Source organism: Protopterus annectens, chromosome 6.part0, assembly GCF_019279795.1.
Source record: "Protopterus annectens isolate FY-2018-M chromosome 6.part0, PAN1.0, whole genome shotgun sequence".
In the NCBI taxonomy this organism is placed as follows: Eukaryota; Metazoa; Chordata; order Ceratodontiformes; family Protopteridae; genus Protopterus; species Protopterus annectens.
The window spans coordinates 108,188,338-108,202,141 of NC_056737.1; the positions used below are offsets into that span (position 1 = coordinate 108,188,338).

The following is a 13,804-nucleotide window of genomic DNA, read 5'->3' on the forward strand; positions in this document are numbered from 1 at the left end:
GCCAAGCAGATGAAAAACAAGGTTAAATAACAGATACCTAGCTAATGGACCATTCCTATGAATACTAGGGATTAGTCAGAAAGCAAAATATGCAGTAAACAAGCTAACTGTATTTATAGTAAGAGAAGTGCATTTTTATTTGCATGTGATTGTATGGTCATGTTAGAGGATGCAAAAAAGAACTTATTAGACATTATGGGATTGTTTGAATGATTTAGGTTTAAAACTTTTTGCCAACATAAATCAGAGATTATAAGGATATATGAGGGGTGTTTTCCTGGAGCTGCTGAGATGGGAGGGGCAAAAATTATTTTAGGACACAGAGAAATTAGGAAAGAAAGCTGGAAGAATCTTAGCAGTAAGACAAGGACAATGTATAGGCAGGTTTAGAACTTTGGAGCATCAGACCTCAGTGGAGAGATCACCAATTCTGCCACATGGAATGTATTTAAGTTGGCATACCCAGATTAAACCATAAGAAAAAGGGTTATAAGAGATGGGGGGGGGGGCAGAGAGAGAGATAGGTTTGAAAAAGAAAGAACTATACAAATTACACTGGATGAACATAAGTGGAGTTAGAACAGAGTATCCCAAACATTACAAGGTACACTGCAGCCATTACTTTAGTACAGAGAGTGAGGGAAGAAAGATTTAAGTCTGGCATTATGAGAAGGAGGTTGTAAAAGAAGTAATGACAGAACAGATGTGTGGAATGGATAGTACAAAAATGGTAGGATAGGAAGACAGGTGCCAAATTTTGAAGACAGGATGATCAGGTTTATCTGGGGAGCAAGGATACATCAAGTTTGAATAATTGGAAACTACACTTGGTAGTCTGTGAATTCAAACAGTAACATTTGAGAAGGGAGAAGTCTGATGGTCAGAGTTTGGAGAGGTGTAAGATGGATATCGGGCAGCCTTGAGTAATAGGTTGTTTTTCACAGCATCAGTGATTAGGAAGGAAGAAATGAGGTGGAGTGAAGACAGGAAGGGAAGGAATAAAGGGAGTACTGAGAATGTAGGATAAATGGGGTCAGAGAAAGAAAGACAGGACAAGGTTCATTTATAATCAATTAGGAGGATGTCTATACAGTATTGTAAATGTTCTGTTTGGAGAGGTGAATTTTTATAGCACTGCATTTAATAATACTGGAATTTGTTTTGATATATTGTTATATTTGATATATATTGTTTTGATATATTATAGAAAAAAAATGAATAAAGAAAAATGTAATGTCACTAACTACAGACCTATCTTTGGTATGAAGCAACAGTGAAAAGAAAACAATCTAATCGTATACAGACTTTTCAGATAAGAGTTGGCCTTTGACAGATATTAAAAACGCTGCGTATTATGTTATGTAACTTAGAACAGAAGATGTTAAGCCAAATTTTATGCAAATGGATAGAGCACAGTTAAAATGAAAACAAATAACTCTCTACAGTCCCATTAACTTATCCTATGCATGTGAATAAGTTATTTGAGATAGTAAAGACAAATTGGTCTCTTCTGACTGTAAGCTGTCAGATTAAGTAGTTGGTAACTTTCCTAAATTTATATTTAAAAATAAAATGTCACTAAAGAAACAATTATGTGGTTTTCTTGGTTAGGTAAAGTTAAGGGGAGCTGGCCTTCAGTTTGAACTCAGTTTTGACTTAAAAGCAGGACTTTCACCTTCATAGCACAGTCTAAACACAATAGCAATGAAAAGAATTAAGAAGCTGAAAGACATGACTCATGATCCCCCAACACAGTGTTCAGCAGGCACCACTGGAGATGACATGCATCACTGGCAAACCACAATAATGGGACCTAATGACAGTCCTCAACAGGGAGTTGTACTATTTTTGACAATTCACTTTTCAACAGATGGTGGTGCTGCGGTAGCGCTGTCGCCTCACAGTAAGATGCTGTCCGGTTCGACTCTTAGCTAGAGCGTCTTTGGAGTGGAGACATGCGTGAATGGGCGTACCTTCGTTGAAGGTTGTGCATTAGGGCTGGCAACTCAGCATGTAAAATCAACTGCCAATCATTAGCGGACCGGAGTTCCGCTGTGGCAACCCCTAAAAGCCAAAAGAGACAACAATAATTTTTCAACAGATTATCCCTTTAAACCCCCCCAAAAGCTGCATTTACAAAAAAAAATTATCATCCAAATATGAACAGTAATGGTAGCATCTTCCTTGATATTCTATGGTCACCGTGGTCACCAGCACTAATTTCAAAAGTTCTTTTGTCTATCTGTTCAATATTGTAGGATCCAAATCCTGATGATCCATTAGTTACTGAAGTTACACAGATCTACAAAACAGATAAGAGAAAATACAACATAATAGCCTAGGACTGGACTCTGAAGTATGCAATGTGATTTGAAGACATTTGGATATGCCTCTACAAAAAAGAAAAAGTAGGTAGTGTAACCAAAGGCAGAGCACATCAAAGTACAACATTTAGAGAAAGAACAGTTCTGCCACCAATCCTGCTAAAAACGTGAAAACTTTTAATAAAAATAAAACAATGATGAACTAAACCACACTGGCTCATAAACCGAACAGGGGCTTTCGTTGTAATATCTTTTTCAAATCCTAAATGTTAGCCAGTAAAACTTCCTGTTAAATACCTTCATTCTCTGGTATTCAATGCAAGTTCATTATCCACTTCAGGAGCAGGAGAGTTGGTATGTTCAGATGTAGAAGTTGCAAGGCATGTTCTTACATTAACAACTCGAATATCTTTATACATCCTTTAACTAAGAAGAGCTATAAGTTTGAAGGATTTGCAAATTGTCGGAGTAAGAACATCATATATGTGGCAACCTGCAGTCACTGCAAGGCATACTACATAGGAAAAATGAACCAAATGTTTAAAGAACGTATCCTAAAACATTTATCCGACATAAGAAATAAAGTTACTAGCAATGCACTTTATATGCACGTTAGTGCAAATGGTAGCCATTCTTTTAAGTTTATGACACTAACTAGGCTCCATGAAACATTAAGAGGTGGTGATTTAGTAAATCAAACAGAAATTGAAGAAATGAAGTGGATAATGAACCTGCATTCAGATCAGCCACCAGGTCTGAATGCATTTGTTCCTTTAAAACCTGAACTAAAAGGAAAACCTCTTCAGCACTCTAAATAACCTAATTGAAAGGGTGTATACGTTACTATGGCTACTAAGTATCTTTGAATGAGTGAATATCAGAGAATGAAGGTATTTAACAGGAAGTTTTACTGGCTACCATTTAGGATTTGAAAAAGGTATTGCACCGAAAGCGCTTATCCAGTTTATTTCATCATTGTTTTATTTTTATTAAAAGTTTAAGTTTCAAGTTTTTAGCAGGACTGGTGGCAGAACCATTCTTTCTCTATATGCCTCTACAAAAGACAGCTAAGGGGAACTCAAAGAAACAAAAATTATTTTCATTTCCATTTGATTGCTTCTTCTGAGCCCACACCTCATTCTCCCCTGTGCAGACATTTACCTGACCCAGCAGTGCTGTGTATTGTACATATCTGGAATAGCTGAAAAATACATTGCTCCCTCTCAGTACCAGAAATGCCTTCTGATAAAGCAGTGAATCAAGGACCAGTTCTTAATTTATAACCTAGTTGCGAGACCAAGCATTCACCAAGGCTTTCAATTTGGATTTTGGAAAAAAAAGTTGATACGGACGGTGTAAATAAGTTTTTTTTTCCTTTGTTTCCCAGTTTGTTTGCTATTTGGGCGGGAACTGTTTACTTGCATATAAATTGTGGAATTCCTTTATACTCTCTAATTTTTACAATCAGGGTAAAAAGCTTAAAGCTTTTTAGCCCCTTAGGATCTTCATCTTTCATAATTATAAATGACCAGCAGCTGAAAACGTATACTTGCTTATTGTATTCCATCAGTTTGATTCATATCTAATTGGATTTACAGCCGTTAGTACATCAGGTAATATTAAATTTTACTGTCTTTTGGGTTTGTGTGGCATTACATTCAATGAAAAACCTAATGGTTTCTTATGATTTTTTTTAACTGCTTAAATCTGGATGCAAGGCTAAAGGTTAATTTGAAAGAAAACTTGTACATATTTAATCACCCACAAAGCTCATTTGGAGCTTGTATGTTCAAGAATGAATTTATCTGTGTAATAAACCAAATTACTATATTCATTACATGATACATTGCTGTGTGCACAGGGTGAACTAGTTGTATTTTTGTGAATGGTATACCAGTGTGGGGAAATGTACCTTGGCCAGAAAGTGAGCTAATCACACAAGTGAAACTCTTCGACACTGGTAAGTAATGCAAATAGTTGACATTACAGAAATCAGCAAGTCACATCACAGTGTGAATCCTTCCAAGTCCAGTAATTTTCATTGGATTCTTAACAGTTGAGCACTGTACTATAACAGCCCTTGGGAATTCAAAGCTGAAAGATATGGTTATCTTCACAATAGTGCTGGTTTGGCCAGGAGTGCTTCCAATTTATGCCACGTGTCAATACCACACCTCTCAAAACCTGACTCCTTAGTTAACCACTTTTTTCACCTTTATTAACTACTCATCTGTGAATTCAAACTCTTCTACCTACTAGTATGACTAATCATAAAAATATCTTCTAAAAGTCCTCTACTTTGAAACACTTATTTTGATAACACTATTGGGTAATGTGCGTTACACATCCACTCCTAGGATAAAGTTTTGATATAAATCATACTATGTTATTAGAAGTTAGCTACTGACTTATCTTGGTTATATTTAACTGTAACATCTGACCTGTGAACACTACTGTACCTCTTTTATTGTACTCTAATTATGTACTTGTCAAAACTGTCACCTTTATTCATCAGCTGTCAGTCTCATCTTATGTATTCAACTGTGACTCTTCTATTGTATGTGATTGTTAATGTGGAGCTTTTCTCCCTGGGCTTCCACTGAAAATGTGCTCATTACGGCCCAGTGGACCTTCTCAGCAAATAAATGCAAATGAATAAATAAATCTGTAAATTCTTACACATTTAGAAAATTTTGGAATAGTACTAGTAGGTGATCTGTAATAGTACGAGGTGGAATACACCATCTATTTGAATTAGTGACACTTGTTGGGCTGTATCTTGCAGGTGACTAAAACAAGATAATTACCATGTTTTATCTGCATAAACGACTGCCCTTTCAGTTCTCTCTGCTTCAGATACAGTTCCCTAAATCTCGTGCCTTTTTTGTAGATACAAAGTTGTATTGAGTGGTACTTGCTTTAGTGTTGGCCACAGTGTATATATCTCAGTGACTTGCCCTTATTAATTTTGGACCAGGGAGATGCGATAACTGAAACTGAACAGTCATGTTTTGTATTTGGTATTGCAGTGGACATGTTATCTTAAGATTCAAAAAAACATTATTAATAATAATAACAATAAAAGAATAAGAAACAATTATGTTACAGATATGACAAAAATAAATGTGTTATTAGAGGAGGCACATTTCCAAGTCATAACTGTAATTGCTGCAGTTATACAATGAGAAGTTCTTTTATACATCAAACCACTAGCAAGACCACCACCACTAATGTGTATGCAGATTGTGACACTTCTGATTTGATATGTGTAGCTGATTGCTAGGAGTATCCGTGAATCAATCTACGTAAAAAACAGAGACATAGCTTGTATTTAGCAAAGGGGTGACCTCTACAGGTATAAAGCATCTCAGCAGCTCAACAGGTAGCAGACTCATCTTTGGTACAAAAGGATATGGTTCTAGTCCCACACCAGCTGGTTGAATTAAATTTTCCAATTCTGACACATGGGGGGGGGGTATGATGCACTCCTGAGTGCGTTATCCTTTAAAATGAGACCCCATCCCATCTGTCAGAGTTAGTGGTAGCTCAGGTGGACATAAAAGATCCCCTGGCACTTATTGAAGAGGGTAGGGGAAATTTCCCAGGTGCCCTTGGTCAAAGTCTCCCTAGTCAGTATGAATACGGCCTCTGGTCTTCCTTGAAGTGAGACCATTTACTCAGTGGAACTAAGCGAGTCAGCAAAGTGTAAATATAAGTGTTAGGGGGTGCAATCAGCATATCTTAACTGGTCTTCTGTACAACAGAATGCTAGTACTGCATTTGTAGTCAGAACTGAAAAGCTGTACCAGTTGGGTAAGGCATAAACTGTAGCAGTTGCTTTCTAAAAAGTAGCATTTAGTTTATTAGTTTGAAAAGGAAAATAAAACAGTTTTGATGGTCCTCAAATTGCACTGGAGACAACTGCTAGATACACCTCTGGGTAAGACTAACAGAACTTTTAAAGTATGACAAACAGTTCATCTAGTCAAGTTCAAATGACCAACAAAAGGTCATAGTGGCATAATGTTAATAGCATTTTAGAGGTAGTAGTATAAAATTAAGCCAGATGAAGACAAATTAATTTTGGCAAGGGGGAATCTACAACTTCAAAGAAAGTGTTGACTACCCCAAACCCAGAGGTTATATAAACCTAGAGTTTACAGAGTAAAGTTTTTTGGCATCACGCCACTATCACCGTTTTTGATATAAATCACATTGGTCTTTTAATGTGCAACACATTGTTAAGCTGAACAAGGTAAGTAAGATCAGATGAAGAAAAGTATACATTTCTAGATGATGGAACAAAGGGTACAGAATGAGGAAAACTGATATAAATTCATGCTGAGAAGTGTGTGCATCGTAGAGCAGGTAAAGGAAGTCACATGAAGGTGGACAGGTATGTATTAATTTTACCCACAGCATGCATTAATTTTACCCACAGCACTATACTTAGCACTCATGTTGTGTGCATTATAAACATTAAAGCACATACTCATGTGTACATTATAACATTACATGTACATACACAGGAATGTGTGTTTTATAGTATAGTCAGGAAATGTTATCTACGTAAATTACATGCTCACAGAGAATCACACCCACGGTCTACAGGACAATGCTCAACAGCAGTTTATAGCCTTAATCCTCTGTGCTGAAGTAAGACAACTATCTGGATTCTACAGTGATCTGAAGTTAATGAGACTAGCAGATGCAACAAAGGGCTATCCATACTCCATATGGGGAAGAACGACACCTTTTAGAAAGAAGAACCTAGGTAGAGGGCCGAGAAAAATTAGAAACAGAACTAAACAGACGAGTTTAATATGGCTGGAGATGTTAGAACTGCATTTAGGTGGTGGGAGAACATTAACATCTGATTATGTCACGGCCCTACATATGTAAAAGTGACTGTTCCTGTGCATACCTTATTACAAGCAGTAGGTACCACTTTGGTAGAGGGTGTGAATGGTTTGCTTAAGTGCCATGTGGAACCGTTTCAGTTACTGAGAAGCTCATTTAAATGAATTTCATTTTAACCCAGAAGTAAATGAATGCAAGATCAGAAGAGAGATCAAGGGTCAGATGTGCAGATAAGTGGTTACCTCTCAGAAATTACATCAATTAAAGAGATCGGTGTCAATCATATCATAAGACAGCTGACAGAAATGGTAAACCGTGCTCTAGCATACAAGTAGGGATATGGAGGGAAAAAAGTAAATTGGAGGATGCAGTTAGAACTCTTGTACCTACATGGAATGTACTTAGAAACCCAGTTAGGGAAGGAAGCCATCTGTTGCTTCATTTGTATTTTTTAGCATAGCATGAGGAAAAAGTTAATGGCTTTCTTCATTTCTAAACACACAGCTCATTAAAGTAAACACTGGTCAGTATTTAGACACAGAAAATGAGAAACTATAAATGCTGCTGCCAGGCTCATACATGCCTCGGCAATTAGACCAAAAAGGATAGAGATACGAACTTGGTGTTCTATGTTTCGAGGTAGTGGGTGGAAACATGACATATTTAGCTTTAATTGTCTTAAAAGTCATTTTGGGGGATCCAAAAGATTCTCAGGCAGCTAAAGATCTCAGAGTGCACTCTTTAGAAAGCAATCTAGTGTCTTTACGTATGTTTTGCTGATATTTCTTCCAAACACAGTATGCATTGTTACATGTCTACCACAGCTGTGATCTAGTGCAATAAGGAATTTAATCCTAACAGTGGATTCACCTTGAACTGTTATGGCAGAGAGTTAGTTTTGTACTTTACATATATGGTTACAGTTTAGAAGAGTGAACTGTCAAATGAGCGAATGCTTTTGTTGTACTAAGGGCAGATTCTCAGAAAAGTAAACGGCCTGGAAACGTATTTCAGCCTGCTGATTTTTGTGCAATATTGCTTTGCAGTGGGGTCAGACAGCTTGCCATTACCCTCATTGTGCGATCAAGAGTTAGCAAAGGGTGCTGGGGGTGCAGAGGGGGCTTGCCACCTGCCAAAATATTAGTTTTGTTTTTTTCTAATTTTGATCCTTTTCGATTCACTCTGAAATGATCACATTTGGATGACACTCTGAGCATTTGATATCTGATGATATACTCATACGCATGCGTGTGCTCATTAGTAAGTATTGCATTGCACTGGGATGTTACAAATGACCAAATACATGCTACAAACCTACAATGTAGTTAAATGTTACCTTGTGTAACAAACTAATCAGATATTTCTTCCATAACTGAAGTTCTCTCTCTCTTCCTCACTCATCGTGTCTAAGCATATGACTTTGCTGGAGGGATTGAAGCATTTCCAAAGATAAGAGCATGCCTTCCTTAAGCCACCCATACTTCCTTAAAGTGCTACACAGCCTCCAAGCATTCAGTCCTGTGTGAACTCAAAGGATCTTAACTTCCACTGAAACATGAATAGGACTAGCTGGCAAGATGGATTTATATTCCACAGAATCCCTCTTATAGGCAAGGACTTAATTTGGCTATAAAGCAAAGAAGCTCCCTGGCTCTTTTAAAGCATAACTGGACAAATGGATGTGCAATTTTAAATAGACATGGGGTCTTACCCTTCAAACTCTTATTGATTCATATCTGGTTTTAATCCCTTTCAATTTGCAACACCAATGGGTAACTACAACTGGGGATATCTTGGGTAGGTTACTATAGTGGGTCCTCTGGATCAGCAGCCTAGTATTAACCTAGGAACTGAACCAAACTAACTACTTTCACAGAGGGCTTATCTTCTCTTGATATACAAGTAGAAAATGACACTGATCACCAAGGAAATGGTCAATGACCAAGGCATTTGGTATTCAGCTGCACTTGTTGGTGAGTATCCTGTGGAGGGACAAGACAACCTGTAGCTGCATTAGACCATTCTGGCTGAGATCAGTTGGGCTACGTTAAACAGCAGAACCCTCAGAATGGATTTAGACATCACCTACGCACTAAAACACACTAGAACTCTGGACTAGGCCAAAAGAATTTGGGGAATATTACTGATTTATAAAAAAAAAAAAAAAAAAACTGAAGGTGAACATAGATGTGATATGAAGTCTGATATTCTCTAGTTCTCTCTGTGTGTAAACTGTACATAAGAAACGGACTAAACGCATTATATCAAGGCAGACTGCAGACAGTCTATATTACACTGTCTACTGTCTAACAATATTATTCATCTGTTTCAATAACTATATGCTCCAAAGAAAGTTTTCCTTATTAACTATAAGAATCTCTAGGCATTCTAAAGTTTGGAGGTATTGACTCTCCATTTTGAGGGGAAGCCATTATTGATTCTCCAACTGATGTAGACATTCTACAAAAAGGCCTCACTGACACCAACGACTGGTGCCAGAACCATGGCCTTAAGCTCAATGCCAAGAAGTGCATCGTCATTCCCTTTGGGAAAAATTTGGTGCCCATGAACTACCACATAGGCGGTAGTCCACTAAACTCCAAAGGTGTGCTAAGAGCCCTGGGGACACAAGTTGACAGCAACCTCTCCTTTGATAACTACATTGCCACTGTCATCGGAAAGTCCTTCTATGTGGCACATCTCATTACAAAAGGTTTCTCATCCAGGAAGAAGGAGGTCATAATCCCTCTCTACTCATCCCTCATTAGACCTACTATAGAATACAATGCCTCATTTGGTATGTACCTCACCAGACACCTACAACTGGAAAGGCCACAAAAATACCTCACTAAGATCATCTTGGGCCTTAGACACACACCCTATATGGACAGATGCAAAACAACTCAAGCTATACTTGGTCTCTTATTGCCTACTTAGAGGCGATCTCTACTTGACCTACAAAGCCATGTCTGACCCTGAGCTGCCAGATATGATACACCTAAAGAAATCCCAATTCCTCCATGCCACATGCTCCATGGACTTAAACCTCATTACAACAATAAACAGAAGGTGCTCAAGGGACAGTTTCCAAACCCAGACACTTCACATACTCTGGAACAAATTTCCCATTCACATCAAGCAGAGCACTTCACTGGCCCTCCAAGAGAAATCTTGACGAATAGACTGGCAATAGGAAGTTCACCCCTGGGATCACTTCAGTGGCCTAGATCTGACAGGGGCACTGGGAACTAACTTTGGATGGCATGATGCCAGGGAATCTTCTTGGGCTAGGCTTATATAGGCTCCAGGGCCATTAGCCTAGTACACACCTATGAACCTATGATATTACACAGCAATTTTATTATTATTAATGGGAGGGTGGCATAAAAGTTAAAGCATTTACCTTATAGACATAAGGTGCTGGGTTTGATTCTCACATAGGGTAGTTTGCTAGGCTTAAAATGGCCCACAAGGGCAGTTAGCCTAGTACTAATCTATGAACAATAAATATAAAGAAAATAATTTAATAACTATCTTAACTACCCTACTGTTTATACTCGTAGGTGCAACAGAATGCCAATGTCTGCTTAAACCCAGCAACAGAACAAATGTTACACTTCCATGTCAAACAATATTACAAACTCCAACATATTCAAATATTTAAAATTTTTCAGTATACTTGCTCACCTATATTAAAATACCCATACAAGAAAAAAACATGAGAGAAAGTAATACAAAGTTTGACCTACTCACACACTCTTCATAAATCTAGGATTCCTTGGTGACAAAGAAATCCCAGACTTAGAAAAGTTGACTAAATTGCCTCTGCCCACTCCACAACTCATGTCTTAAATAAATAAATAAAAGCAAATATGGCTCAGATCAAAAGTAAATTATGGAGAGACTGCCCTACCAAGCTGCAACATACTAAGTTTAGCTCATCTACCCAGAAAAAGCTGGATCACTAGAATTAATTTGTACAAGTAAATTATAATTTACAAGAAATCCACTAACAATATTAAAATTTGATATCTGAACTACCTTTACGGCACTTTAGATTAAACATAAAATGCTATACACTACGACTACATACGCAACTCCTACACAAAACCATTAAAGTATTATTAATTTATAAAATATTTTCATGGATAAACAAATATAGAACATAACCTAATATTAGAGGATATTAATACAGACGGGCTGACACAACAGTGAACATAAATGATAAAAAATATTTAAAACCTTGGCGAGATGATTGCCACTGCGGAAGTAACATCCTGACCCCATGTGCAAAATGGGAGAAACGGTTGAGGATGGCTTGATGGACTGACCAGTTTTCAAGCCTATACATTTATCTAAAATCAACATGGAAACCAGTTTAGTTATTAGCTTCCAGCTTAATAATACCAGAGTATAATTAAAAGACACAATGCCATTTGATTCAATGAGCAATCACAATCCAATATGTGCAATATGGATTAAAAACCCTAATGCACAAAACATCCCATAGTGTCTGGAACAAAGTAAATTCTCAGAAGAACATTTCAACAATCTGTTAACACAGAGTAACTGGACACAAATCAAATACCCCCACTAGATAATGCTATAATATATTTTCATAAAAATTTTCTAAAGATCCTTAAATCTGCTGACCCATGAGAAGTAAATGGATAAAATTTAGGCAGTCTCCATAGCAAAAACTAAACACAAAATAATGCTTCAGACAAAACACAGAATTTATGGAACACAGACTTAAAAACAATGGTTACAACATAGTTTACAGTCCAAAATCTGGCAGGCATTCTATGGCAGGTTAGACTAAAATCTGATTTCTTTCCAGGACTTAATGATCGTATTAACTTGAAGTGCTTTTTAAAACACCGTAAATTAGTTATGCATAAAGGTATAGATTTAATGTCTTTTTTTAATGCATAAGCATTTTTAATATTATTAACATTTTCAATTTCATGTATTTAATTTAGATCAATTGAGTTTTAATTGATTGGGGTATTTAAACCTGTTTGAATTTTGTATTCGTTGTATTCTGATGAAGTTGTGACGAAAGCGGAAATTAAATTCTCATACGCTATTACCTGTGGTTTGTGAACTGTTTACAAGCGACCTTCTGCTATTCTTGTTTTTTTACAGTTTTTTGGAGTCATTTGGTGTCTTTTGTTTGGTTTGCGTTTTTTGCCTTACCATGGCAGAGGTTGCTGATGATACTTTGTTGAACTTGTCGGTACATTCCACACCGACATCAAGAACCGATAAAGGAACTGATAAAATTAACCGTTTGCTCGTTTCCACTTTGCTTGATATTCAATGTTCATTGAAATTTCTGGTGGCGAAGGCCAGCAGTTCGACCGAGTCTATTCAAGCGTCTAGCCCAGTCGGGGCTTGTGGTGAATTACCAACTGTCATCAACCTGGGACGTCCGGATTTGCGATGCGCAACTAAACAACGTGTTTAAAATAATTCCTGTAGTTCTGACAATGCCAGTTGTGCTGTTCTTCTTAACCGGAATGATAATCCCTTTAATATGTTCAAGCGGAGTTCTTTGATGAACGACAACAGCCAGTTAAACAGTCAACGTGAACTTTTACTAAAGCTACTTAAAAGGTACAAGTCTTTGGACTTAGAGAACTGCTATTTTGCAAAATGTATTGAACTTGGTGTTGTGCCTAAGGGTTTATGCTTCTTCAAGTGCCCCAGTGGTGTTAATTTGGGACACCCTATGTTTGATTCATTAGTTGTTTTTTTCAACGAAGCTGGGCTTCGTTTTTTACAGTTGTTAATTGATAATAACATTGAAAAAATGTCTCTAATAATGAATGATATCAAAGAAATAGAGTCTTTTTTTAGAAGGAGACTGAGGATGAATTAAACACCTTATTTTCATTTTTGACTAAGGAACTATTTCAGCATTCCAAAGATGTTACTAGTAGGAAGCAATCTAAAATGGAAAGAGATATTGCATCCTACCACAATAAGACTGCTTACAATCATTATGCTCCCAATCAGCGTAATCATGATATTCAGAGACAAGGCACCTTTTTTAGTAGGCGCAATTTTGCTGGGGCTGTTTCTAACATTCAAGATGGCAGTTCTAAATCTATTACAGCCACTTATGTGCCTAATAATGAACATAGCGGTTATAATGTTGACTTTCCACCTTTGGTTCCTGCTGTTCCACCATTTGCCGATATTTTACATAAGACATCAGAGAAACATTCCACTGTTAGTCAAGAAGTTGTTATGGGAGTTGACAACCCCACCGACAGCTTGGGCACCAATAAAAGTAATAAAAGGAAATTGTTATCTACTTCTACTGAGCCTTGTGAACAACAACAAAAAAGGTCATATTGTTGACAGCACAAAAAGCTCCATTTTGACTAGAAGTCGTACTTTTTTGGGCTCGAATTCGTCGGGGGACGAAGCCTAATCGGTCATTCAGACAGTTTTGGCATCATAAATTTATCTGAACATTCATTTAGCAACTCTGAACTTCCTGTTTTAAAGTATGGTCTTAATTTCATCCCCAGCCATAGGGCAAATTATAGCAAAACTATTATCGATTTGAAGAAGTTTACAAGAAAATTAAACCTGTCTTTTCTTATGCA

General features: G+C 37.1%; 1 long non-coding RNA gene and 1 pseudogene across 1 annotated transcript in view; one reads left to right on the forward strand and one right to left on the reverse strand.

Annotated features, from left to right (window-relative positions):
- Nucleotides 1-13,804, reverse strand: part of LOC122804184 — a 390,427-nt gene that overhangs the window by 34,624 nt on the left and 341,999 nt on the right. The gene's annotated exons all lie outside the window — the stretch shown is intronic.
- On the forward strand, nt 1,705-2,369 carry LOC122804183 (annotated as a pseudogene).